At 42.5% G+C, this 15,579-nt stretch overlaps 1 protein-coding gene across 1 annotated transcript in view; it reads left to right on the top strand.

Annotated features, from left to right (window-relative positions):
* The first annotated feature begins 360 nt into the window (after positions 1-360).
* Positions 361-15,579, top strand: part of LOC310993422 (semaphorin-6D-like) — a 91,320-nt gene continuing 76,101 nt past the window's right edge. The window contains exon 1 of the mRNA XM_083981770.1: positions 361-468. The gene's annotated coding sequence lies outside the window, so the exon portion shown is untranslated. The remainder of the gene's footprint in view (positions 469-15,579) is intronic.

The following is a 15,579-nucleotide window of genomic DNA, read 5'->3' as shown; positions in this document are numbered from 1 at the left end:
TGCATCATCTATTTTCAATAAGTTAGGAAAAGGTAGAAGTTTATTCAGGGAGCCTCTGAAAACAAATGATATAACTCCTGCTGTGTAAAAGAAAAAATCACCATCTCCAGAGTGTTAAAGCAAAGTTTATTACACTTCACTTTGAAAAGGTCATGGATTTTAACTCCACTTTGGATCTAGTAGAAAAAGGCTTCATTGTCTCTTGTGCAAAATGTCTCAAACCAACTATAGATTCACAACATGAAGTAAAATATTGACACGTCTCCATCGTTTCCATCCACTGTGACTAATATGTGTCTGAATGCAGCAGGATATTGAACCGGTGTTTTGTGTCTCTGTCGTTGCAGGATGTCTGAGGGGGTCCACCCCCGCCTCCTGACTTCCTCTCCACTTCCCGGACCACAGTGAGAACTTCCTGTCTACCTGCACCCCTTCTCTCACCTGACCGGCTGGAGTCTGTTTCACACTGTAAGAGCTCTTTACTCACTCTCTTTTCAGACTGTTTCACCTCAAAGAAAGAGCACAATGCGTGACGTTGTCAGTCCACAGTCAGTTTGTCGTTTTAAGATTGAATTTAAGTGGTCGTGACACGAGGAGGTGATGAGAGGAGTAAAAGCGTAACCTGATTAGAGGAATGTGATGAAGTTAAAAAAAAAAAAAAAAAGGATGCGGCGTCGTTTGAAGTTTGACTGATGCTTCTAGATGAAAGAAAAGTGAAACCAGGAAACAGCTGAGGATGAAAATGTTCAAAAAGAGTCCGCTCGCTAATTTCTATGTGGGGAAAAAGGCTGGAAAAATATGTAGAAAGTCTGAAAGATGTTTGGGGGGGAAAGAAAGTGACGCGTGCATCTAGTGGAGATGCTGAGTACTCTGAAGCTTCGTGATGAAAAGGTGGAGACGGTGTGATCCGTTCTGAGGTGTCATCGTCGGGAGCCATCAGATTTATTTATTTTAATTCCATCAAAACCCCGTCTTTTCTTCACTGTTGTTGTGTTCTGGGAGAGTTTCTGTGGATCCAGAAACACTGTGGGAGCTTCAGTTTGTGTTTGAAGAAGTGGTTCATGCCGTCGTTCATGGTGCTGGCCACTGTGAACATGAACAAGGACGTTTAGATGTTGTTGTTTTTGTTGTATCTAAGCCTCATCTGTTGTGTCGTTGCCACCGCTGTTCAAATCCGACACTGATGTTAAAACATCTGCAACGAAAACTCAGCTGGAGTGAAGGCATCGCAGCATGACTCTCTTTCTCTCTCGCTAATTGATGAACATTATCGGAATCATTTTACAGCAGCATCTTATTATCATCAGTCACAAACAATAGAAAATAAGCAGCTTACTAATAACCATCTGCTGTGTGTGTGTTTGTGTGTGCTATAGCGTCATATTCCTTCCCCATTTTGTTAGAGCCAGTCATTGGTTAAACAGCATCCTCTGATTTACTACATTTCCCAGAATGCCTTTAGACAAACTGGGCATTTGTTTAACACAGACACTGCAGAGACTGCGATGAAGCAGCGGATCGTGTCAGTGATGACGGTCTGAGCCCGAGATGAGCTGCACAGCGTCACACAGAAACCAGAAACCAGGGCCTCCATAGACTCACACAGAGATTTTAAACCAATAAACTCTGAGCCGGGATCAAACAGGTTTTAAAGGGAATAGAGGAGCAAATGCAGCAAAACAACGATATTATTCCTCCGAAGTGTGCTGGAAATGATGTCTCTATATGTGACTGAGCAGCACCAGCAAATACATCGAGGAATACCTGAGCCTGAAGGTCACAGAGTTTAATTAAAAGCATCTTTATGAGGTGACTTGTTCAGCGTGTTTTCCTTTTATCCGTCACCTGTCAGCAGCTCTGACACAGACCTCGTCTCCAGGTTTTCCAGCTGCGTGTAGAAGTTTTGAAATGTCGGTGCGTTTGTCAGAAATGTTTTAGTTGCATCGTCAGAAGTCGGACGGAGGGTCAGAGGATCAGCGGTGTGTTGTTTCCTGATGCTGCGATCGCCTGCAGAGCGCAGGAAACAGCCCGAGGCTCGGCGTGGACCGGTGTCAGAGAGGAGAGAGGAGAGAGGACCGAGGGTCTGAGGAGCAGAACCGGGTCTGTGTTTCTGTCGCTGAGGTTTTCTGTCCAAATGGCAGTAATGGAGGATGTGAGGAGGAAGGTCACAACCACACACACACACACAACACACACACATACTGCTGTGTCCTTCTGGACAGGTGGCACTGTCACGCTGCGTTAGTCCATCGATCCACTGTGTGTGGCTGAGGGGTCAGAGGTCACGCAGACCTCCTGTCAGTCACAGCTGCAGGTTTAATCACACATGACATCGCATAGAAACTGAGTCACGGTGTCAAAACATGTGATGATGTCACAGTGTTGGATATCTGATTAGTGAGTTTATTGTTAATTGTATTGATAATAGTAATGATATTGATAAATAATAGATTTCAATGCTAAAAAGGTGAATAAGTTAAAGTCAAACCAAACCCTAAACCTGATTTTAACTGGAACCAAAATATCCTCACACCAAAGTCTAACTGGTCCTCACAAAGGGGGCAATATACACACACACAAATACACACACGCTCACACACCACATAGTGTCACCGCTCAGCCATGTGTAGCAGTTGCCTTGGTAACTAGATGATAGGATGTCACCGAGCTTAGAAAGTGACCTTTGAGGATGAAGGAAGACTGGAAGGAAAGAACAAATGGGAGAAAGGCAAGGAATGAGGGAGGGAAGGGTGGAGAAAGAGCAGATTGTAAGGTGGGAAAGAAAGGACTGCAGGAGGGAGGAGGAAAGAAAGAAAGAAAGAAAGAAAGAAAGAAAGAAAGAAAGAAAGAAAGAAAGAAAGAAAGAAAGAAAGAAATGGGAGGAAAGACGACAAAGGGAGAACTCAATTAGGAGTAATACAGCTCTTAATTTCTGCCTTGAATACATTTATTGAACAATCTTTCTTTCTTTCTTTCTTTCTTTCTTTATTTCTTTATTTCTTTCTTTATTTCTTTCTTTCTTTCTTTCTTTATTTCTTTCTTTCTTTCTTTCAGTTCATTAATTGATGCTTTCGCTCTTCCTGGTTTCTTCTCTTTCACTCCAGTCGACCTCATCTGATTTTATTCACTGTCACTGATTACCAGATTAAATGCTCTCATTGACTCTCAATCACTCACATTTACACATGCACACACACACACGGAGCTCCAACTCCAACACACACTCTGTAAAGTGTTTCTGCATGAAAACACTTTGTTCAACTGGGAAAACTCCACACACAATGACTAGGAAGGCCACGGCACACACACACACACACACACAGACATTACAGTGACAGTAAAAGCCAGGGAAGCGTGCAGTGAAATCCTTGATAATAGAAAAGAGGTTCATATCTCTCCCCTGGTTCCCCTGAAGACTCTGTAAAAAAAAAAAAAAAAAGAGAGGAAGATAAATGATGGAGGGAGGAAAGTGACAGAGGAGGGACGAGTGGTCCAGGTCTGATCCAGTCAAACATGTGAGTCTTTTATGAGATAAAACATGTTAGGCGCAGATTATTTGCTATACTTTGAGAAAAATTATTGATTATTGTTTTATTACACTGGTTCTAATGACTGAATGTACCTTTTATTCATCATTTTAAAATCTAATAAAGGAATCAGCTGTAAAATATTGGATATATCCAGAAAAGCTACTACTAATCATAAAATAAATTGATAAATTATCAGTTGTTCCTTTAAACTGGATCCTGTTTCCTGTATTTATGTGATGTGAGGAAATTTTGACATTTTGCATATTGCAAAATATCAGAGGAAGCAGACGTTGGTTTGGTTTTGTCAGTGCATGTCCTCGCTGTGTCCTCAGACTGCTCTGAATCTGATGGTAAAAAAAAGAAAAAAAAATCAAAAGCACAAAGAGCTGATTTGAAACGGCGTGAAATTAGGATTTCACAGAGTTTAAAAATCTGAGGCTGCAGATTGATAACAGCCGGGATTAGTTTTGTGCTCGCTGTGTAGTTTACTTATTAATATGGTAAACTTCCACAGAAACCACTGAGAGGCCGGAGGAGGAGGAGGAAGAGGAGGAGGAGGAGGAGGAGGAGGAGGAGGAGGAGGAGGAGGAGGAGGAGGAGGAGGAGGAGGAGGAGGAGGAGGAGGAGGAGGAGGAGGAGGAGGAGGAGGAGGAGGAGGAGGAGGAGGAAGAAGGGGAGGAAGGGCGGGGTGTGGGGCTCACTACAAAGATCTTTTTTTTTTTCAGGAGGTCTCTCAGTCTCCTTCATGTGGAGTTGTTCTCAGAATTTGTCCTTCAGTGTGACACACACAAATGAACACACACACACAAATCTCTGCTAACGCCTGTGTGTGCATCACCTGTGTTTGTGTGTGTGCGCGTGTGTGTGTGCTTGCTTCAGTGTCAGATCAGTAAACTGTGCCACCAGAGAGTGTGAGTGTGTGAGGTATGCAAAGTGAAGTGTGTGTGTGTGTGTGTGTGTGTGTGTGTGTGTGTGTGTGTGTGTCTGCTGGCCTTGAATGGGCGCCCTGAGTGCCAGACTGAGAAAGTGGAATCAGTTTTCATCCTGACAGGCAATTCACCAGCTTTTCCTACTGTGAATGCCGAAGTCTGTGTGTGTGTGTGTGAGAGAGTGTGTGTGTGTAGCTGTACTTGCACCTGTGAGGACCAGTTTGAACTTTAGACCTTGGGAGTGACAGTATTATATCCAGTCCTCATTAAGTCAAATGGTTACGTTATGGACTCGTGAACGTATGATGTCAACAAGTGTCCTCATAAAGGTAGTAGAACAAGAATCTACGTGTGTGTGGGTTTGCATATATGTGTATGTGTGTTTATAACCTGTCTGGTATAAAGGTCCTCAGTGAAACATTAGGACTGAGGTCCTGTTGGACTGTCCACAGTGAAACAACAGTGTAAGGGACAGTGTAAAGATGCATTGAATAGTAGAAGTCATAAAAGAATCTTTGCAAACTTTATTGTTAAAATCAAAAAACCCGATTGAAACTTGTGATCATCTTCTTTGTCACTTTTTTAAGATGTTTGTTTACTCACTGGTCTTCTGTCGACTATTTTTGTCACAACCAATCGGCTCATATTGACCTCTCACTGGCTCAGTGTTGTTGTTTTTTTAATGTATGTTAAGTCAGTGTTTCCTCTACATTCATTTAGGAATGGTGGGCGGCCATTCCTAAATCCTAGCCGCCGCTCCTTCAAATTTCTTATTATCGCAAATACACCACCACCGCATGTCTCCACCTTCACAGCAGAGTCCTGCACTGGGTCGGGTACTCCTGAGTACGAAGGTAAACTACAGATAACTATCTTGCTCAGTATCTACTCTTTTTTTTTTTTTTTTTAAAGCCCCTGTACAGACTTTTCATTTAGTGGTGATTTTGGTGGCACGTGTGGACGAAAGACTGCATTTCCCACTGTCATGAAGACGTTTGTCCGGCCAGCACGTGCAGATTAGTTTTGGAAACGTCAGAAAGAAGACGGGACTTGCTTTGCTAGCGTAATGTATCTATTCGTGTTGTTTCGTCAGTGGTCCGACCCGACCATGCCTTCCAGAGGTATAGAATTAGACTACTTAGACATAGCGTATCTTCACACTGATGGGCTCATTTGCTGTTGTAGGTAACAGAGACACATCAGCAGAAACCAGAGACTTTTGCGTATCCAGTTAAAAGCTCCATACAGGGGCTTTAAGTATATATTTTTGAGGCTTTTTTGGCTTTTAATGTACAGTACAGTTGAGAGAGAGAGACAGGAAATGGAGGGGGAATGACACGCAGGATAGGGCCGCTGAAAGTCCACTGTTTCTTGTACCTCCACCATCTTGGTTGGCTACACAAAACGGCAACGTTGATGGAATAATATGGAAAGGGACAACCAGATGTTCTGAGATCACCACATTTATTTGATTGGATTGAAAAACGATTTAAGCGTTTGCCTCGACCACACTGTTTCTGATTCTGCAGCTGCACACGTCATGTGGTCAGAGGACCGTCCCCCCATCCCCCACCTCCCTCCCTCCGTCCTCCACCCTCCTCCGTCGAAGCTCTAAATGACCAAATCAGTGAATCCACCTTCCTCCCGGTGACTTTAATCTCATTACCTGTTATCAACCGTCATAATAAACACCTTTACTGCCGCCACCGTGACCTCTCTGACACCAATCTCATTAAAACCTGAAAGTCGTTGCGATGTTGTCCCGGTAACAGTTAATCCAGTGGCGCCGGGCCACAGAGGTGATCCCTCCTGCCGACCGAGGCAGCCAGTGATTTGTGGTTTATCTGGCTCACAAACAGGAAGCTGCAACCGGGCTGATTTCTATCAATTATCTAAATTAAAGCAGCGGCAATATTTCAAATGGGAGGATGTAGTTTGTTATATAAAGGGGCACATATTGTCCACTTAGTGTCTGGACCCTGATAGGACAGGAAGTAATAGATGGATAGAGGAAAGGAGGAAGATACTGATGCAGGCGTTTAAAGGCCAATATCGATACTGGATTAGAGGAACACACATGAACCGGTCCAGAGTTAGACCACGGGCCTTATAGATCGAGTATTTGAGATAACGGCACCATGAGGAGCTGAAGTAACTGACTTAAAGGTCGTAGAGTTGCTCCAAAAGAGACGTTTTAACAGGTTGGTGTGATTGTGTGTGTGTTTCATGTTTGACGCTCAGATGTGAAGGTCTCTCAAAGGTTTTGTTTTTCTCTGATTTCGTCCTGTATCATTATTAGTCATACCAACTGTCTGACTAACAGTCTCAAAATAGAAAATTGTGCTTTTGTTCAGCTGCTAAGTGTCTTTCAGTACCAGAGATTTTGTGTTTCCACAGTTAATGTGTGATAATCACTTGTAGTTATTTCCAGGAACTCCTTCTTTACACTCACAGAGTTTCTAAGAGCAGCTGAATGGTGCTTCAATCGGAGGATAAGTTCTTTAACCTTTAGGTCATAACTCAGTTAGAAGAGTCAGATGAACTGGACATCAGCCGATACTGCAGCGTTGTATCAGCTCTAACCACGTTAATATGACTCTCAAAGAACTACAGTAAGACCTGGACGACCGAGAACCTTCACTGACTTCTGACATTTTAGAAATGTTGAATACTGAATGTAATCCAGTGTTTTGCAGATCTGTGTCGTGATTGGTTTGAACTCTGACTGCATGCTGACATCTTGATGTAGATAAGAAACAGGCTATTTGTGGTTTTCAGCAGAAAGTTGAGGACGACTTTGACCTCGAATGTAAAACAGTTGAAAACGGACTTTCACTCCCACATTTTTAAGGTTTAAGGTAATTTTTCTTTTCATGCAAAGCAGCTGCAGCTATGGGCATGAAGATGTAAATGCTTGAACTTCAGTTGGCATTGATGGACTAAACATCACCACCATCACCAGCAGGACGGTGAAAACAGCTATGGGTGTGTCTTGTTTCATTAGTTCCTGCTGACAAACTGGACTTGATGTTCTGTTGAGTCGTCACTCAGGGAGCATTAGCTGAAGACAGCAAGCACATCTATTAAAAAACTCAGTGAGTTCGTTTTACATGCAGTCGATATTCGAGTTAAGGTCAATGTTCCGGTTTCTGAAACATTCGAAATAACCCTTTTACATGCGTGAGCAAACAGGGTTATTCCTGTATACATGGTAATTGTAATCAATTGGGATATCCCGATCAAAACAGCTACACACGGACAACGTCTTGATGCACGGAGAACGTCATGACACAATGCGCGCCATTTCCGCTTCTATCCAAAAAGGACAACAACAACAACAACAACAACAGCAGCACGGCGCTCTCGCTATCCCAGTACTTTCTACCATCTACAAGAAACATGACGTTCATGTCTTTCACCACACTTATGAAGTGATTTGTTTCCTCCTTGCTCCAAAAGTAGTTCCTGTACTCAAAAGACCAAGATTCATTGCGAATAGAACATGTGCAAAACACAAATTAATGTTCCTTCCCTTTCAATAGGTGTATACATGACCAAATATTTGGGCTAGAAATGGAGAAACCAAGGAGTCATTTTCAGGTTTTTAAAAACTGGAATATGAGCATATTCCGTTTTTTTCAAAAGCGTTATTGGTGTTTACATGGTCATGCACAACCGGGTTATTGCTAATATTCCAGTTATGAAAGGGTAATTGACTGCATGTAAATGTAGTCAGTGTTGATTATCCCAGGAGAGATTTGGGCCCCCAAGTGACTGGTTAATTTACCTGCCATTTTCTAAACAACCACATATACCTGTGGGCACCTCAGGCCTTCTGTCCTGGTTATTAAATCCTAACCAATGATGGAGCTAGCTGGCCTTTAATCTGTATAGACACAACAGTAAAAAAAAACCTGACTGGATTATTCTGTTGGGACAGTTATCTTAAATATCTGAAGCAAACTAGATAAAAGATTAGGCTGGAATTTAATCAAAAATCCGAGGAAATGAAAGAGATTGAATAAAACATCTAAAATGCTGATAAGTCCTGACAGTTCCTCAATGATTTATACAGTCTGAAACTTCTTCCGTCAGTCTGGACTCTTAATGCTGAGCCGTGAGCAGTAAAGGGTTAAACATGTTCAGGTTAATGTCTGTACTCCCACTGAGAGCCGTGTAATATCGACTAATCCTAAATGTGTAATCGATCAGGCTCCATCAGAGGGGGAGGGCGGCGGCGTCTGAAGCAGATCAGATTTATGATCACATTTGAATATCAGCCTTTTATATAAATCAGCTCGTCTCCATGGGGACAGCTAGGAAAGTGAACTTTCAGTTTCCAAACCCCCGTGTGACGGATTAATCCCGCCATATAAATGACAGATTGTCCCCGCCGGCAGGAAGATCATGTTCAGGCGGCAGAAAACACGCAACGACGAGGAGGAGAACAAGATGTTTCAATTATCTAAATGAGCCCGGGCTGACTGACTGACAGTGGGATGGGGGAGTGGGGTGGGGGGGTGGCATCGAGCCTCTTCCATTTGTTCAACCTGAGAGTCACATTCAGTTTGTTTGCTCAGACAGGAAATTCAGATCCTTTTTTTTTTTCTGTGTGTGTGCTTCTTCTGCGCAAAAAGAAATGAAACAAAGTCTAAAAGTATGCGGGTGAGACAAAGAAACCCGGGGGGACGTCTGGAAACAACCAGGGAGATGATTAAAAAAGAAAAAAGAAAAGATTTGGATCTGACAGACGCAGGTGAATTGGGTAAAATGAGAAAAAGCAGGCAGCAGCTTCAGGATTCGACACAGAGGAGATCAACAAAAAAGAAAAAAAAAGAAAAATAATAACGTGAGAGATTGGAGGGAGGAAATGGCTCTTTGGAGGGTTTTCAATGAGAAAATCAAGGTGTTTTTTTCTTGATTAAATGGTGAAAAGTCTTAATTTTGCCTCCTGGTTTTCTGATGAAGAGGAAACAGTTTTTAGATGCAGCAGCTTTGTCTGATTTTTTTTCTTTCTCCCCCAAACATTAAAGCAGCAAATAAATCAGAAATGTCTATGATTTTACGTCCAGACTGTGTCAATAAAGTTGATTTAACCTGTCTGTTTGTGCAGTTTAGTCTGAACAGTCAATTAGTTCCTCCTCCTCCTCCTCCTCCTCCTCCTCCTCCTCCTCCTCCTTTAAAGAGCTCTTATCAGGAGATATTGACATTCGTTTTGAGGGGATGAGCAGGATTCAGCCTGAGGTGACAGCAGTTGATTTAATGAGAGAGAGGAAGCTGAGGCTGAAGGTTTTTTTAAAAACCTCCCGTCTTTTTCTCTTCTTTAAACGTAGTCATTTTAACCACTTGTGCTCTTGTAATTTATTTAAAAGAAGAAAAAAAAAACAGCTTTTGCTGATTTGCATTAAAACTCTTTGATGAAAACTGGTTGAAAACAGTTTGACTTTCAGCTCAGTGCAGGCGGAGTTAAGAGTCCGTAGATCGACTGTGCAGCAGTTATTGCTACGTCATGATGCGGTGACATAATGTATGTGAAACTTCTTATTGTTGCATCCAAACTTTCTACTACAGGAGAAAGACTATAGTTTAGACCAGTAGCATATGGATTAGTTCATATTCAACACTGTCATTTTCTTTATATTCAATTATCCTGTCAGTCGTTTGGTGGATTATTAGCATATTTCTTTTCTTTATTTAGTTATAGATGATTTTCCAGGTCAATCTGTTGTTGACCGGTCGTTCTCTCTCTGTGTCTACAACCTGTAACTGTGCTGTGTGTGGATGAAACATGACGCTGTCCATGGTGCTGAAGTAGCCTAACACTCACATATACACCAACTCCTCATCTCATGTTAAACCGTCCACTGAAGCATATATCAAGTTCTCTCTGGACATTTTATGGTTATTTTTTAAATAATGCACATGTGAATTAACTATACTGCATTCATTTTATATTTCTTTAGAATCTATTTAAGGTACTATTGACTTTTGACTATGACTGTATGTTCTTGAGCTGTAGTCGAATGCTACTGCTTCTACAGTAGTTTATTTGGCTACTTCTAGCTGCACAGCAATTTGCCGGTTATGGATTCAGCATTCAAAAATATCAAAGCGATGTTCAGAATAACATCAATTCATGCAGTTGTGAGTGTGTTTTTCTTTTTAAAAGAGTTAAAAGTTGCTTAGTATGACAAGCCATTTTAACATTTAAAAGCCAGACTGGATATGTGTTGCAGACATCTGTAATTTAGTTTTGCCTCGTAAAAAAGAATATGTCAGATATTCTTCCTAGGACAAATGACGTCACTTTTGCCATTTATGTGTATGGGGTTTTTCATTACAGATATCAACAGTTCAGTTGCAGATATCCACTATGTGAATTATGGATATCTGTAACTGAATTATGACTAGTAGTAATTTCAGTTTGAGATATCTACAATTTGATTATGACTAGTCATAATTCCAGTTCAAGATATCTTTAATTCACCTCAATTAAAGATATCTACATGTCCCTTTTCAGGTATCTTAAATTAAGTTTTGTATATCTGTAACTGGAATTATGACTAGTCAAAATAATGTTGTAGATACCTCAAACTGGAATTAGTCCTAGTCATAATTCAGTTACATAACATAAGTTACATGACATAATTCACATAGCAAATATCTGCAACTGAATTGTAGATATTTGTAATGACAAACCCCATACACATGAATGGCAAAAGTGACGTCATTTGTTCTAGGAAGAACATAGTTGCGGATATCTGAAATGTTCTTTTTGACTATAGGCAAAACTGAATTACAGATATCTTGAATGAAAAATCCAACTATTCAAAATGTAATTACGACAAGTCAGAAAGACGTTGTTGATATCTACAATGTTAATAGTCAGACTTAGCTTTTAAATGTTAAATCTGCTTGCCATAGCTGAGTGATGTTTGATTTCCACTGCTAGTAACCATTGCTGCCACTGTACGTCCCTATTGCAATTTGCGACCCTTAGTTATGTGTTGTTGTCAGGGCGACACCTAGTGGCCTTGGTAACAAAGCCTTGGTCTGTGTTAATGGTGCACTGTTTACAGGTGTTAAATATGGATGTTGTTTGAATCTGAAGCAGCTCGGTAAACACAAAACAGCCACAACAGAACAGAACAGAAGAACTCTCCATTGTTTATGTTGTTAGTGCCCACAAAGGGGCCCCTGGCGGCCCCTCACATCGTCAGGGTTTGCAGTAATAAATGAGTCGGCATGGTGAAGGTGGCAGGGAGAAAGTGGAGATGAGATTGTTTGCCTGTGGCCCCCAGAGACGAGAAACACCACTGACTACCTGACATTACCGAACAAGGTCTAAAAGGCCTCTAACAGGCAGGATCTGTTAGGTGTTTCAGTCGGACCAGGTCTTGGTCTCCGTGCTGCTGCACCTGAACGAGTCCCGTCCATCAAACAGCAGTCGACGTGCGTGACACCATCCCCTCCTTCATAAGCGCTCTGCCTCGTGATTCATCCCTGATTTCAGCGCCGTGCCAAAAATAAACCACTGTAGTGTGTGTAACAAGTCAGGAGACTGAATCAGAGCCGAACCGCGCAGTGAGTCTGAACAGGTGGGTGGACCTGCAGACGGGCTGCAGACGTGTCCTCGCATGTGGACCCCGTCCGTCCGTCCGTCCGCCGAGTCCACGGTTCAGACTTGGAGGTGTAAATTACATCCGGGAAATGGGGAAATGGGCTTCAGACGAAATGTCTCGAACAGGACCTAAATATAGTCAGCTGCTCTCCGAGGTGAGTGTGTGTGTGAGTGTGTGTCAGTGTTCGTTCATTAAACCAGGCAGTTTGTCTCAGCCTGGTCTCACTGAATGAGAATTGACATCAGGGCTGCTTTGGCTTCGAGGAGCAAATTAATGATTTAAGGAATAAAACACACACACTCACAGAGAGAGAGAGAGAGAGAAAAAGAGAGAGAGGAGGCATATTGAGAGCTGTGGCTCATCTCAGAGAGGTTCTTCAGTTTTTTCCCCCATATTTGTATTATTTGGTAGCAAATGTCATCAGAGAAATCCTCCAGGTTTGACTATCAACAGTGTGCTATCCGTCTTTCTTCTACACACACATGTTTGTATGGCTATCTTTGTGAGGACACTCATTGACATAATGTATTCCCTAGCCCCTTACCCTTACCTTGACCATTCAAAACAAATGCCTAACCTTACCTTATTATAATAACGTATAAAGTCTTAACCCTCAAACAGCCCTTGGAAGGGGGTCTGAGAAAATGAGAACCAGCCAAAATGTCCTTACTTACCCAAAAGGTCCTCACTCTGGTTAAAACTCAACCTGGTCCTCACATGTATAGCTATACAAGTGTACACACACACACACACACACACACACACACTTACACACACACTTTGTAGAGGCTAATGAAAAGCTAACAAGAGGAAATGTAGTTAATTCTGGGGAGCGGCAGTCAGTCTCAGGTCAGAGTCTCCACTTCACTGAAACACGCAACGTCAGCTGATTCGTGTCTACAACAACGGTCGATCCAGTCGTTTATGTCTGTCAGTGAAGAGTCAGAGGAGTTGGATTAACATTAAAAACACATTCAATTTAACAGTTTTGGAGCCGGTTTGTTTGAGCCTGACATCAGTCCAACTTTTTTTTTTATCTGTGTGCAAATAGTAATGGTCCAGAGGATGTTGGATGTTTTCATGTTTTGGTCAGGATTCCTGTCATCCTGTAAACCTGCACCTGACCAGGTGGATACAGGCCGGTCTCACTGTTTCCTGCCTCTACTACTTGAAGAGACCCAGAGGAGTTTGCTTTTGGTTATAAAAGAGTCTCATACTAATGTGGATGAATCTGCGTTACCCACACTTGTTAATGGGTCCATTTTCGATAAATTTATCGTTTTGTCTTTATAGTTATTTTGATATTAGTATTTAGTGGTCGACTCGCTTTTGTGTTCGTCCGTCTTGCACCGGTCCAAGAATTTCACTCTATCTATCTATCTATCTATCTATCTATCTATCTATCTATCTATCTATCTATCTATCTATCTATCTATCTATCTATCTATCTATCTATCTATCTATCTATCTATCTATCTATCTATCTATCTATCTATCTAGTAATAGAGTAATAAATAAATGAATGACAGCAGCAGCCGAGGATTCTTAAGTTATGAATTAATCCCAAATTAAGTTATTTTTCCCGAATGTCACGACAGCACCTGAGGCGATTCTTTGAGATGAATCATCTTTGAAGTGTTTTTATTGATGCAGCTGCTGGTGGAGCTTCATTCAAGCTTCCCTCATCAATATACACCAATATACAGTATATGTGTGTGTGACTGTGTGTGTGTGTGTGTGTGTGTTAGCTCGAAGCTCTTAGCGGCCTTGTACCTGCTGCTCACCTCCTCCAATCACACCTCTGTAATGGAGGAGAGGAGAGTGTTATCAGGCGACTGCTGTGGCTTGACAGGAAAAAGGCGAGGGGGTGCTTAAGGGAGCGATACCTCCTCTTTTTAAGCCCATTTCTAGACCATAGAAGAGGAGGAGGAGGAGGAGGAAGAGGAGGAAGAGGACAAGGGGAGAAGTAGAGCTCATCACCTCTGGGACCACCTCTCTCCTTTTCATTTGTCACCTGGCGCGACAGAACGAGGCAGAAGAGGTGAGGAGACGACGGGGAGGAGGTGATGAAAGAGGACATGAGAGGAGAGCGTGTCACCTTCCTGCCTCCTTCTTTTCTGCTTCGTCACTGTATGACATAACAGTGGGAGGAGGAGGAGGAGGAGGAGGAGAGGTGATGAGGAGGAAAGACAGAGGAATTTGTCTCTCGATTGAAGATGTTTTGCACATAAAGGAAAGATAAAAGGATGAGATGAAGGAGGAGGAGGGGAGGGGGTGAGGGAACAGAGGAGTGCAGGAATTAAGGAGGAGGAGGAGGAGAAAGAGGAAACACAATCTCTATTCTCTGCTGGCTCTCTCTGTCTCTTCACACACAGACTCCAAATCTGCCTGTCACATTGTTTTTCCCCCCGTGAACCTCCACAATCGTTATTCTACACCAGCGAGCTTCACAGGAGGAGGAGGAGGAGGAGGAGGAGGAGATGAAGAGAGGAGCAGAGATAAGGCGTCCGTGTGATTCACATACTGAACCTGTTGGGGCGAGTCGCAGCGGGGGGCCGCCACGGAAAAAAATTGCTTAACTTTCCCAAACTGAAAAAAAGAAAATCAAAACAAAACACATCCAACGTTGCCATTTTTACACAGGTATCAGCCAACTCTGCCTTTAGCCAAACTAGCATTAAACATATGGAGGATTAACTATCACCTCCTCCTGTTTGCAGTTTATCATCATAGACTGTAAAAAGAATGGACGTAGCGTCCGTGACGTCACCCATTGGTTTGGGGGAGTCTGTTTTGTGCCGCTACTACGGGGGTTTGAGCCGCGCCATTTTGGATTCTACTTGCCATATTTGGAGCGGTGCGGCCGTTGGCCGGCCGAGAACCCGCCCACTGGCCTCGTAGCAGCGGTCGCCGGACCTGTCACTCAACGGTTCTGCGCCCTGATTGGCCAGAACTTTAACCCTAATAATAGTAAAACGGTAGAGTTTAAAAAAAAATCACCCCCCTCAGAGTGTGTGCGGGGGTAGAAACTATCGATTGAGACCAAAAAAATAAAATGTACCAGGCTGTAAATATGTTTTTTTAAGCTGTAAAATCGGCTATTTTAACATGGGGCTCGATTGGAGTTGCTCCCTTCTGGAGCCAGCCCCCAGCGACAGCCGAGGGGATTGCAGCTTTTTGAATGCGGAAGTGAGCTTCACTTCTCAGACCGACAACTGCCCCCTTGTTTATCATGGACGTAGCTAGTACTGTATGGGAGTAACTTATGAAGACATATGAATGAAGTTTTGCAGCTACAAAAGGATTTCTAAGTGGATTTATGTGATATATATATTATTCCCGGTGGATATCTTCAGATTGACATCTTCATAAAGCACGAGTCTGACTGAATTTAAAAGCAGCTGCATCGAGTCTGTGTTGCTGAGATCCGACTCATTTACGATGCTGTAGCTACCTGGAGTGTGATCTTTGAAATGATGAAAATTGTGGCAAACCTGA

This window comes from Trachurus trachurus, assembly GCF_905171665.1.
Source record: "Trachurus trachurus genome assembly, chromosome: 11".
Lineage (NCBI taxonomy): Eukaryota > Metazoa > Chordata > Actinopteri > Carangiformes > Carangidae > Trachurus > Trachurus trachurus.
The sequence above is the reverse complement of the archived record's forward strand: the minus strand, read 5'-3'. Positions and strand labels throughout refer to the sequence as shown.